Genomic DNA, 21,590 nt, shown 5'->3' with positions numbered 1-21,590 from the left:
TTCCTTAAAAATGCCTATATATATATTTGTTTGCTTTTCAGGCTGAAATTATAGATTAAGGATTATGCTGTGTACATATATTCCCTCCTATCTTTGAAACACTTGAAAAAAGTCTTATATTTTAGAAATTATTTTTATTCCTCTTACAAAAAATTTTTAGGTTCTTTAGGGTTATATCTGGCCCATGGAAAGGACAGTTTTAACCTTTTAATTACTTGCTTAAAATGCAACTTTACAATATATATTTCATTGTAGTCGTGGCTGTGGGAGTTCCAAAGCCATAGGAAGAAATGCTTGGTGAGTTCATTTGCATACCAATACCCAGAATGCTTTTCCAGCTCACTGCCATGTAATAGAAGTCAGCTGGTATCAGAGCCCTGGGAACAAAACGGAACCATTTTGACATGCTTCTCTGTGCACGCACTGGGTTCTTTTTCTGCATCAAGAACACAATAAAAACTCAGAATTTCATCTCTGCTATGAATTTTTTATAAATATAACTAGAATATTTTTAAACCTCTATTTCTATACAACTTTTTTTAACCCTTCCTATGAAATGTTACTCTAATTATTACTATGATAAAATTCTAATGGATATGTGGGTCTCCAACTACTGATTACTTGGAATAGAAGTTCATTTGAGTAACTTGTGATTCTGAACACAAGTGGGAGAATTGGGAGAACATATACGTCTGTTTTTTTTTTTTTTTTTTAAGGTGAAATTAGAGAGAGTGGGGGGTATTTGGGAAAATCTATAGGTTTGGTGGCTGGGCGTTGAGAGGTCCAGGTTCATGCAAATTAAGAATTCAACAGATCTGTTTTAAATTTTTCTAAAATGGTTTTGATCAGAGGTAAGGGCTGGTGAGGTAGAAAGTGTGAGTTTTCTGGAGTGTGTCAAAAGGAAGTCAATTATGACTAGTTGATGGCATTGTGGGTTCTTGTCAATAGGTTGTGGTGCGGTGATAGCATTGTGGATGTGATTTTTTTAAGGGCCATTCATTAGAGTTGTATATGAAAGCTTTACAGATTAAATGATATGATATCCAGGATTTTCTTTAAAATAACATGAGAGTGGGGAAAAAGGAGTTGGGTAGAGATGAGATAAGATTGCTACATGTTGATGATTTTTGAATCTGGGCAATGGATACATGAAGATTCATTATACTTGTTCTGTCCACTCTTGAAGGTGCTAAAATGTCCTACAATAAAAGTTTTGGAGGGGAGAAATGAAGAAATGAGTGTTAAGAGACATGAGCATTTGAGTTTAGTCTGCATTTTCTTCCCAAAATATATTGTGATTTATGTCCTTAGTTACTTTATCACATACATCTATGTGAAAGGGAGTTATTTCCTCAATTAATAAATAAGAAAAGGGAAGCCATGCATATTTTTCTTGAGTTATGTCCTCCTTCCACCTGCTTCACAGCTTAGTCTGTCTCTCTTGGATCTGTAATCATGTTCTCTCTTCTAGACCCTATTCTGTAATATTAAAAGAGTCTCTCTCATTTTATAAAAATTGTTTTGGATCTTATAACCTTTTCTTATCACTCTTCTTTTGTAAGATTCTTTAAAGGATCATCTTAAATTTTCTCTATTCCTTTCTTACCCTATCATTCCTTAAAATAATAGTGAAAAAATATATTATGGATTCAAACAAGCAAATGACAAGAAAATAAATACCCATGTGTCAATTAGCTGTGAATAAATAGAATATTACCAGTAACTCGAAATTTCTAATGTGTCTCTCCTTTATCTCTTTTTGTGCTATTTTGTATAAAATGCAGTAAGGTGAGTACTTACTGAAATTTTTGCTTGTCTTCTTTATATTTTTCTTTATTAAGTTGCCACTATGTATGTATTTTTAAACACTATTGCTCAGTTTTGCCTGCTTGATAACATTTCACATTTTGAATCATACAGTAGTATTCTTCTGTGTCATGTTTTTTTCAGTCAACTATGTTTTAGGGATTTGTCTATGTTGACAAGAGTAATTAGAGTTTATTTATCTTTACAAATGTATAGTAGTCCATTATATACTTATAGCATGCTATATATATATATATATATATATATTTCATTGTTGGCAGACATTTATCCAGGTTTTGTGCTTTTAGAAAATAGTACTGTGCATATGCATATTCTAGTGTATATGCAAATAGGGTAATGCATACAAATTCCTCTAGGGCAGTTTTGGGTCCGAACATGGGTATCTTTGACTTTTCTAGGTAAAGGCAAATTATTTCCAACGTGTGAACCATAATAAGCTGCATTTAAGATTTCTCATGGTTTCACACTATTGTATATTGTGTGTTCATCAAGTGTTATCAATACTTGATGTCAAAATGTTTTTGTTAATGTGGTGTGCTGATATATGAAGAAGTAACTATGGAATGTCTTTGATTATTAGGAAAGTTTAGTATCTATTCCTATGTTTTGTTGGATAATCAAGTTTCCTACGGTGTGAATTGTCTCTTCAGGATGTTTGACAATTTCTATTTAATTTGTTAACCTTATTGCACAAAATGGTAGGAGTACTAGTCATTCTCCAAACCTTTCAATTCTGGTTGCTTCTGCCATAATATCTATAAAATTGCTCTTGTTGAGGTCTTTACCAATGGCCATGTTAACAAATGCAGTGAACAATTTTCAGTTTTCATTTTACTTGATTTTTAAATTTCTCCATTGTATTTAACAACTCTTTTTTTCCCACTGACATCATATTCTATTTTTCTCTACCTTGGCTTTTCTTTTCAGTGTCTGCCTGCTTCTTTTCTCTTCTTCCTCCTCTCTCTTGTTTCTTTATTTTTATTTTATTTTATTATTTTTTTTAACCAACCTCCAATAACATGTTATTTAGGGTTCCATTCTGAACTCTCTTTTCTTCTCATTATCTACTGTTTTCCTGGGACTTTTATATGAGTGGCTCCATTTGCCTAAAATCTACAATATATTTTCTTTCTTCCACTCTGTAAACCATCTTCCAGTCCTTGCCTGTTTCTCTTCCACTGATTCTCACTGATTTTAACACTCATTCAACACTACAGGTTTCATATTCAATGGAAATTACCCTGGGAGATTTCCCTCAACTTCTTGGCTCAAGTGATACAATCTTTTAGCATCCTGTACTTTTCTAATACATATATAGTCATGTATGTATTTGTTTCTTGACCTTGTGCTTCAGTAGACCTGAATATTCATGTGTTGACTCTGTCCTTGTTTGTTCACACCTGCATCCCTGGGTCTCAATATTGTTCCTGATATATAATGAAGTCTTAATAAATATTCTTGAATAAAAGAATAAACAGACTCAGGCCTATGACTTTGGATAAATGAATGATAATATTTAACAACAAAGGGAATTTAAGAGGGAAGAGAGTTTATTAGAGAAGTTGAAGGGTTTGGTTTTGGTCGTGTGATGTTCCAAATGCTTTTGAGTGGGATATTCAAGAAGGAGGGTGATAGAATGCTTTGCTATATGGATCTGAAACTGGCTTAAGATTATTGATCTTTACAGTATCAATATGTAGAGGATAAAAGTGGCAAGGAGAAAAAAAATGGCCCAGGGATTGTGTGTAGCCTGAAAAAGAAGACTATACACAGATGTACCCTAGAGGGTGACTGGTCTTATTCAGGACTTTCTTCCTTGGAAGATTTTCTCAGCTCAACATGTTGGGCCTAAGAGGCACTGAGTTATGGAAATAAAATATTTAATTTTGTAACATGTCTGAATATATAATTTTCATATTTTCATAAACATCATCATGGGCAGAGCATTGTCTGTAAAATAGGAAGACATATGTCTGTTTGTGCTTATTATTTTTTAAACTATGACACTTCCTAAGTCCTCAGCCCTAAAAGACTCAGAATAAAACCCAAAACCTTTATATCATGGCCTGGAAGGCCTTCTGCCTCCTCCCAGCATGACTTTGTCCTCATTGTCTTCTCCCTTTCTGCTTTCTCATCTGCTCTGACCTCACGGGCCACCTCAGTGTTCTCTGAAGATGCCAAGTGCCCCTCTGCCTCAAGTGCTTCCCTTGAGGAAAACAAGCTCCACTGACATATTTGCTCCCTTCTTTCTTTATGTTTCTGGTCAAATATCACCTTAACAGAATGACTTTACTTAACTGTCTATCTGAAATAGCAAACCATCCCCTTTTATTCTGCTCTAGTTTTCTTTTTTATCTACTGTTTATTTAATTTGTATCTCCTCCCTTCCCCTCTCTTTAATATAATAATGGAGTATAAATCCTTGGTGTTTGGCTCATTCTTACAACCTCAATGCTTGTACCAGTGCTTAGTACTTAAAAGCCACCCTACAATACTTTGTGAAATGAATAAGGGTGTCACAAAAGACAGCAGAAAATGCAGAAAAGCTATGTTGTGGTGGTTAAGTTCAATGATTCTCTGGTCTGCCTGCCTGTGTGTGACTCTGTCACTCACTTGTTGGGCAAATTACTTATCTTTCCGTACTTCATTTACCTTATATTTCAATTGAAGGTCATAATTCCACTTACTTCATATTGTTACCACAAGGAGTAAAAAAGGTATTACACAGAAAACTTTTGTTCTACGTGCTTGTTCCAATGCCCAGTACATAGGAAGCCCTCAATAAGCACTTAACCCTTATTATTAACAGCCCAAATCATTGCAACTTACGGGTTTCACCATTTATTTGGGAAGTATTTATTGAGTACTGCTACATGCTAGACATTTTGCTAGAGATTGGGGTATACAATGATTAATAGGATACAGATATACCTTAAAAACTATTTCATGAGACCAGAAATTAAAGATATATTTATCATTTAAATATTTTGAATCAACCTGCAATTTATTATCAAGTGTCCAACACTCAAATACTTTTTTGAAGAATAGCATTTTTTTTTTCTTTTTACCTTATACATCTGTAAATACCAATTCAAATTTCCACCAGGGCTTAGCAAGTTGATATTTACTGAAACGCAGCTCTGGGAAAACTCTTCCTTCAGCTCATATGTTATTGATCCTTAGCTCAATGAAGAGAAACATAAAAATCTTCTAATAATTATACTCCCACTCCAAAATCTGTGGTTTACAAGCATAGGAAATAGTCAATGATAGATTCAAGATACTGCCCCTTTATCATTTATCTCACTTTAAATGTTATTCATCTTTGTATTTTTTTTCCTTGTGAGTTGAGGAAGCAATGAGTAAATATGGCTTTGGCTTAAAATACCATGTATAAGGGTATTCAAAAACCATTCTTGCTCCTTCAGTCCCACCACACCCCAAACACGTGTTCAGGTAAGTTTCTTGGAGACCATGTATTCTTAAGAATTTCTTTCTTTCTTTTTGGCCTTCTTCTTTTCTTTTCTTTTCTTTTCTTTTCTTTTCTTTTCTTTTCTTTTCTTTTCTCTTCTCTTCTCTTCTCTTTTCTTTTCTTTTCTTTTCTTTTTTCTTCTCTTTTTATTTTGGTGTTCTCTCAAAAACTCCTTTAAGCCTAAATCCTTGCTTAGCACCTTGTGAGTTGTGTTTGTTAGTTGGTTGCTATATGATATTTCCCCTGTTTTTAGCAGCATATCATTTAATCCTCATTTCCTTAACGTTAAAAAAATAATTTTTTAAGAAGCGAGATAAAGGCCTCTCTTCAAATCAGATCTGATATATTTTCCAGGAAATTAACAATACATCTGGCCTTATGAGTAGTTGTTATAATTTGGGCAGTATTAAAGAGTTACCTCTTCTTATCCCACTCCTCTGAACAACCACAACAAATTCCCACCAATTGCTAGCTGGAGTGTAAAATACACATTCGAGTATAATTCTTCTGGATCCTGATAGTTCTTAGTACTTTCAGAGTCCTGTGCTCAAATAAAAGTAATAATGAAGGAATGTAAGTTCTATCTTTTATTACTCTATCACTCTAGGAACTTCACAAATATGGTCTGTATGCCTGGGGTGGGGGATAGTGTCTCAGTGTGTGGGAAGGGAACATCACAAGAGATGCCACACAAGAGACTTATGAGAATGCCAAAGATAAAAGTCATCTATTTTATACTTTTTCCTAGAGACTCCCATGAAGAAATAGATTTAGATCTGAGAACTAGAATGCAGTGATAATTCTAAAATTTAAGAATAAAAAGAGTATTTTTGAATTAATTGGATTTTCCTTCCCACTTGCACTTGTATTAGTGAAAGGACAGAATATTTGATTAAAAAATAATTTAGTCTTATTCTTCCTTTGACATCAGAAACCCTTAATTTCAAAAAATATTTCCTATTAAGTTTGTGAGTCACTTACCAATTCTCCACCAAGCACGTTATTAGTGATATTAGAATTAGGGTGTTGCCGGTATGTGATTATAAATTAGCTGTTCTAAATAGTGTCAGACATTTGCAATAGTTTTAGCTCAAGATATACTTCTACTTTCATTGTTAATTTATTTTTGCACCAATAGGCTTCAGCTTGCCCCCAAAGATTTTGTGAGTTAAGCCTCATGATTGCTTTTAATGAAAAAGCTTATTGCTATTAGCAAACTAGGTATAATGCTCATGACTAAAAGAATTATGAAACTCCTAGGGATGAGCGGCAGATTTTAATACTCTGCTTAAATCAAGCAGAGAAATTAGGTTCAATGCTGAGAGAAGAGAATGCTGTTTACCAGTGCACATCTAGAAGGTGGCTGTGACAAACCAGGCTCCACACCAGATGAAAAAGGCAGGCTTCTTCTAGTCAGAGAAGCTTATGACCTTGTGCTGAAACAAAAGCAAATAAGTGATCCTTTAATAAGCAGTGTTTCAAGCTCTCTGAAAGAGATTAACAAAGGCTACAAAGAGAACTTTCAATTGTATCTTGAATGTTGTTTAAGCATTTGGGAGAAAAAGAAGGATGTTCTAGGCAGAAAGAAGTATGTGCCCAGTAGAAGCCATGAGTGGTACACTAAGATGTCTCATACGGCAAGATCAGAGAGATGGAGAAGAATGCTGAGAAGCATGATAGGAGAGGCAGGGAACTTTTTAAAACATAGCTGACATTGGACTTCATCTCGTAAATTATAGAAACTGTTGCAGTTTTAGAAAGATCATTTCAGGTGCATTTTGAAAGATAGATTGAAGTCAGAATGGTATTGCTCTAATCAAGGCAAGAAATCAAGAAGAAACTAATTAAGTTGGTGCCTGTTAGAACTGAGAAGACAGGAGGACTTTCCAAGAGCTCTAGGTAACTGACTGACTAGAGAGTAAAAGGGAAGTTTCTTGCTTGACAACTAGTTCAAGGGTAGCATCATTTCTATAGAGTGTTGGCAGAAGAAAACATTTAAAGGTGAAAGAGAATTAGTAGTTTGAGCATCTTTAACCTGAAGTTAATAGGGTGTATGTATAAAAATTCATAGTATGAAGTTAATAATGGTGATTAGTACCCCATAAAGATAACTAGTTGAGAGATACAGATTATTTGAAATTGTGAGGCATAAGACTGAGATAACACAGGAAGTGAGTAAGGTGAGACTAAAAATGGACAAAGAAGGGAACAGGGAGGAAGATGGAAACTTAAAAGCCTTGCAGATAGGCCAATCTCCAAAAGAGGGACAAAGAGTGTTGTTGGAAAGTGAATAGAGAACCAAAAAAAAAAAAATGTTGCATTATCCTAGCTAAGGGAGGCAAAACTTTCAAAGATATGGGAATGGTCAGTAGTGCCAAAGGTATCTTTGGGACCAAGGAAAATGAGGGCTTAAAAGTGACCCTTGACTTTGGTAACTAGGAGATGATTATTGATCTAAAGGAAAGCAGTTTTATTTTGGATATTAACCCCTTATCAGATATGTCATTTGCAAATATCTTCTCGCATTCAGTAGGTTGCCTTTTCATATTGTTCATGGTTTCCTTTGCTGTGCAAAAGCTTTTTATTTTGGTGTATTCCCAATAGTTTATTTTTGTTTCATTTGCCAGAGGAGACATATCTAGAAAAATGTTGCTAAGGCCAGTGTCCGAAAGATTACTGCCTCTGTTTTCTTTTAGAAATTTCATGGTTTCAGATCTCACATTTAGGTTCTTAGTCCATTTGGAGTCTATTTTTATATATACAACATAAGAAAGTGGTCCCGTTTCATTCTTTTGCATATAGCTGTCCAGTTTTCTCTGCACTGAAGAGGATTTTTTCTCCATTGTATATTCTTGTCTTTATTGTTAATGATTAACAATATAAGGATGGATTTATTTCTGGGTGCTCCATTCTGTTCTGTTGATCCATGTTTCTATTTTTTGTACCATCACCGTACTGTTTTGATTACTACAGCTTTGCAATATATCTTGAGATGTAGGATTTCAGGGACAAGAGTCAAATTTAGTGGTTAAGAAGTGCCTGGGAATTGTGGAAACTGAACAGTGGATGCATATGACTCTTTAAGAAGCTTGAGTCTAAAAGAAACAAGAAATTAAAAAATAAAGTTGTGGGATTGGTAGTGGGCAAAGAAAAATATTTTCTGAATTTATTTTTCACCTTTTCTTTTTCCACTGAGAGATAACTAAAAGAACTCAGCTGAGAGCAAAAGCATTAAGAAATAAATTGTATGTGATATTGCTTTTCATTTATAAGATATTTAATGTCAATAGAAGCAGAAGGGTATCTCACAGAATAAAAGTGATCCTTGATATTAAATACTTTATGAAAAACTCTATTTCTTTTCTATTATGATGTTGATCAGTAAAGACTTGATTGTTGAGCAGAAATATTGATCTAGATAAGAGGCAAAGGTGTATTCTTGAATAGGAATAAGGGCCATTTCTTTCCTAGAAGAAGCATCGGACGAAATTATGATGCTTGAGGAGTGTATCATTTTTTGAAAAAAGGTAAGAGGCAGGAGGTTGAGAAAATCAGTTAGATGATGATGATCTTGGTTTACTGTACAAAATAGGTGGCAAATATATACCAAGGGTAAGTAGGTAAATGTTTAATACTGGTTTTAAAGGAATAATGAATGAAGTTTTAGGACACATATTCTGGAAATGAAAAAGAGTACTAATAAAAGACATTAAAAATGACCCATCTAAAGGGCATTGTTCAAATCAGAAGCCGTATATTTGTAAAAGCCCCAAGCATCATGATTTTGTGATTTTTCTCTAGTACTGCTCAGTACATAGAAATGAAAGAAGTGAATGACTGTGCTTATCCAGGGCTGAATATGTATGCAGAGTAGAGGATTGTCAGCCCTAAGGACTTGAGATGCTGCCAACAGAAAGGCTTCAGTTAGTGATTGAGGATTCTTGGCTGGATAAGGACAAAGGTAAGACCAGAAGAAAACCCACACAGAGACCTGGAGAACCATGAAGGGTAATGGCTGATACTTCTGGAAGTGAGTGTAAGTGCACTCAGAGAAAAGAAGGAAAGGAGCCAGAATTTCTTGCAAATGTATTGGGAGCTACACATATCGGAGAGATTATAAGTGCCCAAGAGTTGAGAGAAGTAACAGGAAGTACAAATGACCCCAAGGAAAACAAAATGATCTTTATAAAACAAATCAGGATGATTTTTAATTCATTAAGTGCAAAATGGTATTTTTAGAACAAAGTCAGTAATACAAATACAGAGTAGAGAAATAGACAAAGACAAGTAGAATAGATTTGGGAAATATCTCAACAAAGGTCTGTACATTTAAGGCCTTTGGGGTTCAGGAAATAATATGGATTATTTTCTTTTAGGCAGTTGCAGAAATTTAAGGATTTAGGGACATTTTTGAAAAGTTAGTTGAATGTGTGAGGCAAGATATGGAAGTGCATTTCCTAACTGTAAGAAAGCAAAAAGATATATGAGATTTTCTCCCATCTCTACCCATTGTACAAACAATAGGCTGGCAGGAGCAATGTGAAAGAAATTGTTGCATAGGTATATTTATTTCAGGCAGAACATTGGGAGTCTGTATCATGTTCTTGGTTATAATTTGCATTGTGACTTTGTATTTTTTTCTCACGGGTACTAAAAATAATAAGGTTTTTCTAGAAATGGATGGTTATATATAAAACAAGCATTAGCTATAGTTTGTTCTCTAATGTCAAATTTATAATCATATAATACATTGAATGGGGTAATAATAAATGACTCATGAATGGATCAAATGATGGATCTCGCACTTGACGTGCACGTAGTCTTACCCTAGGCCACTGAGCCAGACTTTCAGATGGGCCCTTACCTTTTCATTGCTCTCTGTGGGCCATAGCTCTCGTCAAGCAGTGTCCCTGGACAGCTGGCTCTGCCATGAACCATCTGGAGTTCTTACTCCCTAGTGATACCCATTACAGAAAAGTTTCAAGTCCTCAACTTCACCTTTAGGGAATCTATATATCATTTAATGAGACATCCAGCAGCACATTTGCAAGATGATGTTGACCAAAAAAAGGTGTTTGGAGGAATTCTAACAGTTTTATTTTAAGAGAAATTTTAACCATATGAAAATATTGGTATCAGCAGAGGTCAACCTTCCTGAAGAGCAAACAGCAAACACAAACTGAGCAAGTACTATGTGCCAGGTACTGTGCTAAGTGCTTTGGATGCATTATTTAACTATGTCCAGCAAATGATTATTTATAATCTATAAATTAGAAATCTGAGTTTTTAATGGGTGAGGAACTTGCTCAATGAATGAAAAGCAGGCTATCAACTCAGAACGGTTTGTGTACATGTGTTCATTCAACTTTTTGTTAACTGAGGACTTGCTGGGTTTAAGATATCATTTTAGGTGGGGGGAATAAGAAGATATGTAAAACATACATTTCCAGTCAAGCAGTTCACACTTTCGTAGGCCAGATAAATGTGCAAACCACCTTCTATAATATACCAAGGCAAGTTCTAAAATAGAACTGTAAACAGTTCTTTGGGGGTAGATAGGAGAACGTTTTTTCCTAAGGAAGGAGAGAAAGATTTCACAGAGGAGGTGAATTTTGAACTGGGCTATGAAGTATGATGGGTTCTTCTATAGAAACTTGGGGTAAACTGGGATGATTCAGCTTGGACATTTTGTTCTCTATAACCTGAGAAGACTTACAAGGTCTTATTTTTAAAAATTCTGCTGCTTCATGCTTTTTGACGGGATGGTGGGTGGTGAACAGTAAAAAACAGGAGAGGAAGGAAAGAGCAAATAGAGAAAGAAAAGAGAGTGGAGCTAGATATTAGAAGAGGAGAGGGAAATTCAGACTGAGGTATATGAAAAATAGAAATAAACGAAGGATTAATAATGATTTTAGAAGTGACTGAGAAAAGGAAAGACAGAAGCCAAGAGGAGAGAGGGGATCAGAGGACTGTTGTTGAAAGAAAATACAGGGAAGGAAACAGAGCAGAGATTTGGGTAAGAAGACAAAAGCAACTTTAAAAGATATTACTGGATGGTTATTTTGTTTTATTTATTTATTTTTAAAGATTTTATTTATTCATTTAAGAGAGAGAGAGCACAAGCAGGGGGAGAGGCAGAGGGAGAGGGAGAAGCAAACCCCCACTGAGCAGGGAGTTTTATGCAGGCTGGATCCCAGGGTCCTGGGATCATGCATGAGCCAAAGGTGGGTCCTTACCTGACTGAGCCACCCAGCACCCCTATTACACGGTTATTTTAGGCTTTTATAATAAAAATATAATAACATGATAATTTTCAAGAAAAATTTGCTCAGAAAAAAATGGAAAATACTTGTTGAGAGTAGCTAAAATCAAGAACGCCCAGAACATGCGTTTGCCTTCCACATCCATAACAGCAGCATCTCCAAATACAGGAGATAAAAGTCAAAGAGAATCTTAAGCAGTAGCTTTCTTATTTTCTTGCTACGTGTCTGAGCCATAATTGGAAAACAAAAAGCAGTGATGCTGATTTTGTAGCCCATCTTCTGAAAATAAAATTTTAACTTTTCATGGAGAAGAAATGGCTTTGGTTTAGTAGTTTAAAAAGGGTACTCAGTTCTTATGTGATTTTCATACATGATTTTTCAACATATGAGTTTTTATTAAATCCTGATGTTCTAACTCTTACAAATTGCTAGATTGATGTGCTTTCAGAAAACAGAAGACATCTTTAAGGAAGTAGTGGTGATACAAGGCTTTGTTGCTTTGTGAAAACTCCATTTCTGTTTCTATAGAAATGTTTGCGTTTCAATTCCACTCCCACCCACTGTTTTTTTGTTGTTGTTGGTGCTGTTCTAATGTCTTTAAGGGTGTGAATGTGTGTGTGTGTGTGTGTGTGTGTGTGTGTGTGTTTATGGTTTATGCAGTTGTCGTTATTGTTCTAATAGAAAGACTTTGGGGTGTGGTAGACTTTTCTGACTCTATCGCTATAAACTCTTGCAACACATAACAAACAACCGATCAGAGAAATGGCAAACATTGTCTGTATTCTCTGTGCACTTGGCAGGGATTTTTCATATTGTACGTTATTGGCTCTGCTGTGTGATAGCACAACAGAGCCTTTGTAATGCTCTCGGCAGAGCTATTTATATGCTGCGACTCTACTAAGTATCCTTCCCTCTGCTGGTGTTCTTCCACAGACTCAAAGAGAGAGTGATTCGCCCAAATAAAAGAAGTATAGATTGACATTGCTCAGAGCACAGGAGGCTGCAAAGGCAAAATAAGTCTTTATATAGCTCACATTAAGTATTATTATATTCAATTGAATGGCAAAATGAAAGTTAGCCCAAAATGAAGTAAAAAGAGATTTCTTTGTGGCAGCCCAGGATAATTAGAATCTGATTGGCATGTACCTATGTTTGATGCTCCAAATATGTTGTGTCAAAGGGCCCTGGACCCCAGGGTCATCTGGCTTTTAGTGATTTCCTTCAGCAACTGTAGCATCAAAACTTAAAGAGATGAATGCCAAAAGGCCCCCTGTCACCTGTGGTCACTCTTTGAAATGGATTACTGAAAATTTAAATGACTTGGCTATGCACTCTACCCAATAAGTAGAGTAAATGCAAAATCCAACAAAAAATGGGGGAACAAGTATTATTTTATCTTTATTTTCTCACATCCAAACTAGTCACTAACAATCTGAAGCTGATACTCCATTTACCTAGGAAGATACTGTTATAATTTTCCTTCGTATCATATTTAGGTTGACACTGGATCATATGTATTTGCAGCTTTATTTCCTTCTCAAAATTAACCTGAATCATTTATGTTTTTCTGAACTCATTTAAAATTTGTCAGTGCCATTATGCTTGTACTTTTATAAGAACACTGGGCTGAGATGACATTCTAGCATTAGCTGGACATGGGATGTGTTCTCTGTTATCAAATTCAACCAACAAGGGCTTGCCTGCATTCTGACATTTGTATTCATATTAAAAGGTCTGATATTTGGATTCACTCATATTCAGTCATGACATGTTCAGCAGCATGACTTTAAAAATAGCATAAAATGCATAAAAATAATAAGGGAAAGAGATACTAGCAGAATGTGATGCAGCAGTTAATGTCACACTAACCCGAGGATATAGGAAATGTCAATTCTCAGTGGTTAAGGCAGACCACAGATGTGTGTGCAGTCCCAGGAAAAAATGATTATGTAAAAGACTGATGATCTTTTATTTGCTATTTGTTCACTTCTTGGTTAACTGTGTAAAAGATCAGGGAGACACAGAAAAAGTAGCTCTCTGGTCCTTACTAGCACAGTAACGTGAATCCTAGGAGGAAAAAAGAAAGAAATGGCTTTCAGTTCTTAAAAATAAAGTCTTGTCATGTGCTTGCTTAATGAGTGCCATTATTTTGATGAAAAAAGACCAGGTACTTTGTTCTCCTGCCAATATAGGTCTATATATTTCTTGCCTGGGGATTTTTAGAAGATCAACAGCTATATATCCAGTTGTTATCTGACTTCTTTCCTCTGTGTAGGATATGAGCACAAACTATTTGCTTAGATTTATTATTTAAAAAATAGTTAAGAAGATTGTATTATATGAAAACTTGCTGAGCTAGCAAAAAAATGAAGACATGAAGAGGTTGTGACAAAATACTTATTGTAACAAAATTATGTTGAGTAAGAGGTCAGTTGACTGACTTGGAATACAGAGGATTTAGCTATATATAAGAAACTCTTCTTGGGGCACCTGGGTGGTTCAGTGGGCTAAGTGTCTGTCTTTGGTTCAGGTCATGATTTGATGGTCCTGAGATGAAGCCTTGCATTGGGCTCCCTGCTCAGTGGGGAGTCTGCTTCTCCCTCTCCCTCTGCCCCTCTGCTGTCTCTTTCTTATTCAAATCAATCAATCAATCTGAAAAAAAAAAAAAGACAACTATTCTTAAAATTAATCCCCTCCCCAAAATTAGGCTCCTAATTTGATTTCTCAAGAGGCTGTAGAATTTTCCCCCTGAAAAAGAACTATGCTAGATCTTTGAAAGTATGACATGGCCTTTGAAAATGCCATTGGATCTGCCAAACAGAGTATTTGGAGTTTAGCTATCCTCAAATGACTTCTCAGAGTAGAAATCTAGGCAGAGAAATATCTAAAACAGTTTCTCCCAGTAGCACATATCTTGTGAAATAGTAGGCCGTTTAAATATTTGGAAAAAATGAATTCTCCTGTCAAATATGTGTGGGACACTATGCGTGTTTTTAACCCTCTCTCAAATTTCAAAAGCATCTTAACATAGCAAACCCTTTGAGAAGTGCTACAATTAAGAAAACTGTTTACCCTTGCTTGACATAGCGTTTTAAAATGTATTTGACCATGAAATCAGTTTATTACACAGTACCCAGGGAAACTAGCATTTCAGCTAACACAATTTAGGCCTATCAATTGACAGTGGAGAAAAGTAACTACATTGTAGAAATAAACTGACCCACAATGTACAAGTAATATAAAATATTATCTTGTTTAACATTCACTGTAAAGCTACTTGGAAGGTATTATCTTCATTTTAAAGATGGAAAAACTCAGGTTGAGACAGGTTTGTTTTCCTGCTCTGGTAACATAAACCATAGGAGTAGCTAGGCCAGAATTCAAACCCAGTTCTATGTGATTCCAAAGCTCAGGATTTGTCCTCTGTTATCTCAGAAAAATGTTTTACCCCACAGTTAAGCCCATACTTAATTTGTGTTTCTCTCCATGGATCAGAAAGAGAATAAATGACTCTTTCTAAAAGTAGAAAGTAATCAGTGATTATATTTATTATTGTGTCATTATCCTGATCATGCTCTTTTTACTTTTCAAGATATACAAATGTCATTTAAATGACTGTAAGAACTTGTATTTGTTAGAAGCCCAGAGGAATAGAGCAGAAGCTAAGGAATTTAAGTGCTTCCCACAGGACGGGATCAATAGTTTCCTTACTTCCTCTTCTCCTGGCTTAGATCACAGGGGCATTGTTCTCTCACTCTCTGAACACCTTTCCCATTGCTTCACTCTCCCTAAGTCTTTAGTGGCTTAGTGAATTCTCACCTGTTTTTTTTTTTTTTCCCCCAATAACTCTCCACCCATTCCATGCCTTGCATAAAGAGCTGAAAGAGACTGGAGAAAAATCATCCATACAAGGTGAGTGATCTGAAGTTGCGTGCTCTTCCCCTGTCCTAGACCACGAGTTCTTCCTTTCTTTTCTCCGCTCAAACTTCTTATGCAGCTCCATATCATCATGCTCTGCTGACAACCTTGCTACCCATCTCACAGAGAAAGCAAAGGCAGGTAACACTCAGAAAAGAACTTGCACACGCTCCCACATATGTCGATGCACTTGCATGTGTGTTTGCCTGCTGCCTTCTCATGGTTATCATGGAACTGATATTATTTATCCTTACTTCCATCCTCATTGCCTTTACAGTAAAATTCCTCAAAAGTCTTATGTACTTATTATCAAAAAAATTTCCTCCCAAGCTGTCTTGAATCTGTTCTAATTAGGCTTTTGGTCCTATCAATCCCCTGAAATAGTTGTTGTCACAAGTACTAGTGACATCCATGTTGCATGCTGGAATGATTGCTTTACAGCTTATTTTGTAGCAGTTTTTTTGACATAACACATCATCCTCTTCTTCTTGAAATGGTTTCTTCAGGTAGGTTTCAAGACAGCATCCTTTTGGTGGCTCTATTTAGCAGCTGCTCCTTTTTGTCTCCTTGGCTCTTTCTGGAGAACCATCAGCTCTCTGAACCTCTTCTCATTTTTGTCAACTTTCACTGCCTGGGTGAGCTCATCTAGACTCCCAGCTTTAAACACCATCTACTTGTTGATGACTCTCACATGAGTACATCCTTCCCAGACCTTTCTCCCATAAGTCTCCATGTTGATATCAAATAGGCACTTCAAATTAGTGATATCTAGAATTGTGGCATCAGAATATTGTACAATTGAAACTAGTAATACATTATATAATTAATTATACTTCAATAAAAATTATTTAAAAATAAATAGCAAATTAAAATAGAAAGTAAAAAATATGAAAATGTACAGATAAAGTTTTTTTCTTTAATTAAAAAAAATTGAAAACACATTCAAAGTGTCAAAACAGAAATTCTGAATGTCTTTTGTACTCCCTCCAGTCTTTCCCATCTCAGTAAATAGCAACTCCATCTTTTCATATATTATTGCTGATTCAGAACAAATACTTCATCATGTAGAACAGCAGTGCAATGGCTCAAGGCATTGTGTACCTACGGACACTTCAGTATTTAATAGATTACCTTTCAATTCTGTAAGCTCATCTATTTCTCTATAATGTATATGGTAAGGATGAGAGACTTGTAAGCATCACTTCTTTACCTACTTCCTTAATTAAAAGCAAATTTCTTGATGATGATGAATGAGATATCTGGTAAGTAATCCGATGATTTTCTGGCAGAAACATGGTAGATACAAAAAAATCCAAATCCAGAGAAAGTATATATATATATATATATTTTTTTTTTTTTCTAGTGAGCAAACTCTCTGCTTTCTTCATGATGGAAATAGTTTAACAAACCATCAAGTGATTGATTTTAGCCTTTTATGGCAAAATTTGAGGGTTTCGGATTCAACTCTCATGTTGGAATCTTGACACTTGGGAGTGGTACTAGCCAGATCAATTTGGGTGAAAAAGAGTCCTTTTAGTTGAGCTCATATATAGCCTCTGTATTCACCATACTAGTATTTTGACATGAGAGCTATTTATTATATGTTTATTTCTGTGAAAGTACTGGCTTAAGGGGGTCACTGTGAAAAGAGCTAAATGACATTCAGAGAGAGGAATATCTTGTTGGCCTGATTATTGGGAACCTCTTCCATTTTGGAGGTGAACATTCAAGAACACAAACACCGAGACCACATTGAGAATATTTCAAGATATCTACCTAGATACCTTTGCCTAAACCAGTCATTAATCCTCAAGTATTTTGAATTTCTCACTTGACCAAACCTTAGCCACTATCCACGTATTGTATAAAACTTTCCATCAGACTATTACTCCTTCCAGGCAAAGAGGGCAGTGTCTTATACATTTCTACCTCCTAGATTTTCTTTCCTATCCTTTGGGGATTTTTTTTTAGGCTACATTCAGGTTGGACTCAGCCTATTGTACACTTTTAAGACAAATTTTGTTTTTCCCTCTTCAGTCAACTCCTTCTTCAGTCAACAGATTCCCCTAGGGTCTGTAATTAGGGACTGAGAGATCAGTAACAGCGTGGCAGGAATTGTCATGTTCAGAGTGCAAGGCAAATTTTCCTGCAATTTACTTGTGCATTCAGGCCCTCCTATTCTTTACAATAGGCAAAACTTTCACTTGGCAATCAATGGATATTGAATATACTGGAGTTCATGGCTTTGAATAACACTGAGCAGGTCAGGGCACATGGTTAGCTGTTGTTTGACAGTGAAGTATGGAAAAAGTCAAGAGCTATTTCTAAAAAAGAGAACAGATATATTCAGGAGAAGACACAATTTTACTATAAACCCTATGAGAGTGATATGACTCTCTTTTGTATGTAACAAGTCTTAGACAGCAGCCCAACCCACCTGCAGTATGGAGAGTGCCAATGGACCCACCCATTCATAAGGACCTAATGACAGAACCACTTGTTTTGAAACTGAAACATTTGAAGATGCTGTTCTTGTTCTGAGTTTCACACAAAGCTGTCAGTGTGCAGGACATCAAGTATTTGGGATAGAAAGCACATCTTAATGTGGCATATGCATGCAGTTCTGATCTAACACTTTGAAAACACAAATTTCAATTTATATATTGGGAGACAATTATAGGGACACAATGTCTCTATTATAATGATTGTGAGAAAGACTAGGAGACTGCAGAAAACTATACTCAGCTCAACTGGGCCCTTTAGGTATGCACAAAACATACCCACCCTGCCACAATCACACTACAAACCACGCCCATCCACATCTGATGTAACAGTGTTAGATCCCACTTCAGATAACTCTTCCACCACTTCACTTTAATTCACACTGACTACCTACCACCACTCATAAGGAAACCTCAGGTGTTTACTAAGGTAAAGTACCATATTTGTTACAGTATTTATGTATTTCCTTTTTTCAAAGATTTTATTTATTTATTCCTGAGAGATACAGAGAGAGAAGCAGAGACACAGGCAGGGGGAGAAGCAGGCTCCATGCAGGGAGCCCGATGTGGGACTCCATCCCAGCACTCCAGGATCACGCCCTGGGCCAAAGGCAGGCGCCAAACTGCTGAGCCACCCAGGCATCCTGTATTTATGTATTTCTTAACCATCTGACATATGTAAAATTCTGCTACTGTGGTGTTTAGTTTTATTTTTTTTTCAAAAGTCTTATGTACTTATTACCAAAAAAATTTTTGATAAAATGTGTCACTGATGAAGTTGTGCCCCAGCTCTATTTTTCTCATAAGCCTGGTGATTTTATTGTACAATTTTGCGTAGCGTGGCAATTTTCACGAATACACATGTTACATTAGAACAGAACTGGCTGTATAGCACAATGTGGGAGCGATTCCCACAAACAGGAAGATAAGTCAGATACTTGGAAGCCAAGAAATGGCAATTTTCCACAGAGAATAGAATAATAAGGACCGAGAACAGAAGCAAGAAAGAGATTCCAGAAACACTGTACTGAGAATTTACAATATTCTGGACCCTAAGTTAGAATTTTAAAACTCATTGTTTCACAGGAGCCTTCACAGGAGAAGGCTCACAGCAATGTCAGAATGATAGAACAAGTATCACATGGCATGGAAAGGATGAAGAGTGGCTGCTGAGGAGACAGTTTTTATTACAGACTATCAGAGATACTGGAGTCATGTAGGCCTCATAAAATAATTGGACTCTATCAATAGTATGACTTTAACACGGACAAATTAATAGGCAAAGAAATGTATAAATACAAGATCTGCAGGCACTCTCCTGTCAACCAGTTTAAAATTTATTGTGAGACTTAAGACATATTCATAAAACAGTACTAGTGGGTGATATGTTATCAATGCCAAACGTGTGCCATGAATTCTTTAGAGTTGGAACCATCAGAGAAAGCTGTTTGCAGAAGATGTTGATTTTATTTCTTAAAGAAACAGTTTGATTGTAGATGGAGAAAGGGAAGAGGTCTTTTTAGAGGAAGGAAGACTAAGGACAAATGGAGAGGGGAGAATGTATATTAGAAAATGATTTCAAGAAGAAAATCCAAAGAAAAGAGAGAGAAAGCAAGAAATGAACCAAAGACATTCAACAAGAAAAATAATGATTTCCTTGAAAGGTGTTTTCTGTGAAATAGTGGGCATGGAAGTCAAATCAGCTAAGTAGGCTGAGGACAGTGAGGAACTAGAAGCAGTAGGATTCTGGCCATTTATGTTACAAACTTTGATGGAAAAGATCAAGGGTTCAGAGTGTTCATGCAGTTATTTGAGAGAGGTATGTGTATGCTTGAATATAGACTTGAAAGAGTGTATAAAAATCTAAATCAGTATATATTTTTGACCTAAAGATAAACTATACTTAGGGGTCAAGACTGTTTCTTTTACTAGATTGTCTCTGGACTATTTTGCATTACCTTTTCTGTTTTTTTTTTTTCATGAATAAACTTTCATTTACTTCCCTCATTGTCACATTTGTAGATTAAAAAGTGTATTTTTATCCCAAATCTATAACATAAATATTACAAGTAACATGAATTATGAATAATTATGAATTATGAATATTTTTATAGTTTTTTTTAAAAAAAGATTTTACTTATTAGAGCATGAGCAGGGGGAGGGAAAGAGTAGAGGAAGAGGGAGAAACACTTCCTTCTCCACTGAGTAGGAAGCCAGACAAGGGTCTCGATCCTAGAACCCTGAGATCATGACTGAGCCACCCAGGTAACCCTTCTTACAGATTTCTAATTAAAATCTACTAATGAATATTTCTTCTGTCTAAACCATCTTAATTTGGACGTGTTTTATTTTTTAACTAATCATTTCTTTATTTTTAAATATTTATTTATTTATTTATTTATTTAGGAGAGAGAGAGAGAGAGAGAAAGAATACCAAGTAGACTTACCACTGAGCATGGAACCTGGTTGAGGTTCTGATCCCATGACTCTGAGATCATGACCTGAGCTGAAATCAAGAGTTGGGTGCCCAGATGCCCCAATTTGGAAGTGTTTTAATCAACTTTGTCATATTTTACTTTGTTCTCCAGATAGCAAACACTTTTTAATTAAATCATAGGTTTAATTAAAATATTACCTGCATTAATACCTATTAATGAAGATGCCATTTAATGTAATCTTCATGTATAGTCAGTAAGGTTTTGTATTAACATTCTTGAGGAAAATTTAGTAACACATATCAAGAGTCTTAAAAATAATCATATCAATTGATCTAGAAACTCCAGTTGAAATAATTTAAGAATTAATTTCATTAGAGTGCTATTTATAATGGTGAAAAATTAGAAAAGCTTCAAATAGGGGTATGGTTAAATAAATCATGGTAAAATAAGTCCATTTATGAAATGGAATGTTAATCAGCAATTTAAGAATGTTTTCAAATCCGTGTGGTGATATGAATATGCATAAAATAGAGAGTACAGCATAAGGAGGGAAAATAAAAAAATAAACTTTTTAATATGAGTTCAGTGGTATGACTATTATGTATATAAGAAAATTTTATCAAAATTAACTAATTTTGAGGGCTTTTTAAATTTTTACTAATTATGGCTTTAAAGATGATTTGCCCTTTCCTCTTTGCACTTGCCTGTATTTTACAAATTATCTATTATAAACAAACTGCTTCTATAATTGAAGAAAATTTAAAAATACATATTTCCAAATGATGAACCCATGACAATATCATAATTACAAATTTAGAAGAGAGCAAGTTAACTCAGACTCTGACAAAGCTTATACATAGACGTGACAGTGTGACATTTTCCACTGTAATCTCAACATGTGGAGAGTGGCAACAACTAGAAATAAGCCAATACTTAAGCTTTCTTGTGAAACCTTGGAGGATACTGATGACACAGGCAAAAGAGAAATCGAATTCTTTTTTTGTGAAGGACATTAGAAGTTTTTTAAAAACGGGATTTAGGTTTGCTACTGAAGCACTTTTCCAGCAGATGCTTCCCTGTAGTTTCTTTAAGGACTGTAGTTTTCACCTCTGAAACATTAACTACTGTTTGGCTAGTGTGAAAATGTTAAATCAAACACCTGTTTTAAGAC

The 21,590-nt window shown here is 35.3% G+C and overlaps 1 long non-coding RNA gene across 14 annotated transcripts in view; it reads left to right on the top strand.

Moving 5' to 3' along the window:
• Nucleotides 1-21,590, top strand: part of LOC144293771 (uncharacterized) — a 583,355-nt gene that overhangs the window by 448,032 nt on the left and 113,733 nt on the right. For 13 of the 14 annotated variants that reach the window (XR_013361068.1, XR_013361104.1, XR_013361085.1 and 10 more), the window contains one exon: nt 15,439-15,474. The exons of the other annotated variant lie outside the window; for it this stretch is intronic. This is a non-coding gene — a long non-coding RNA (uncharacterized LOC144293771). The remainder of the gene's footprint in view (nt 1-15,438; nt 15,475-21,590) is intronic. 14 annotated transcript variants of the gene reach the window in all.

Source organism: Canis aureus, chromosome 2, assembly GCF_053574225.1.
Source record: "Canis aureus isolate CA01 chromosome 2, VMU_Caureus_v.1.0, whole genome shotgun sequence".
NCBI classification, from domain to species: domain Eukaryota; kingdom Metazoa; phylum Chordata; class Mammalia; order Carnivora; family Canidae; genus Canis; species Canis aureus.
The sequence above is the reverse complement of the archived record's forward strand: the minus strand, read 5'-3'. Positions and strand labels throughout refer to the sequence as shown.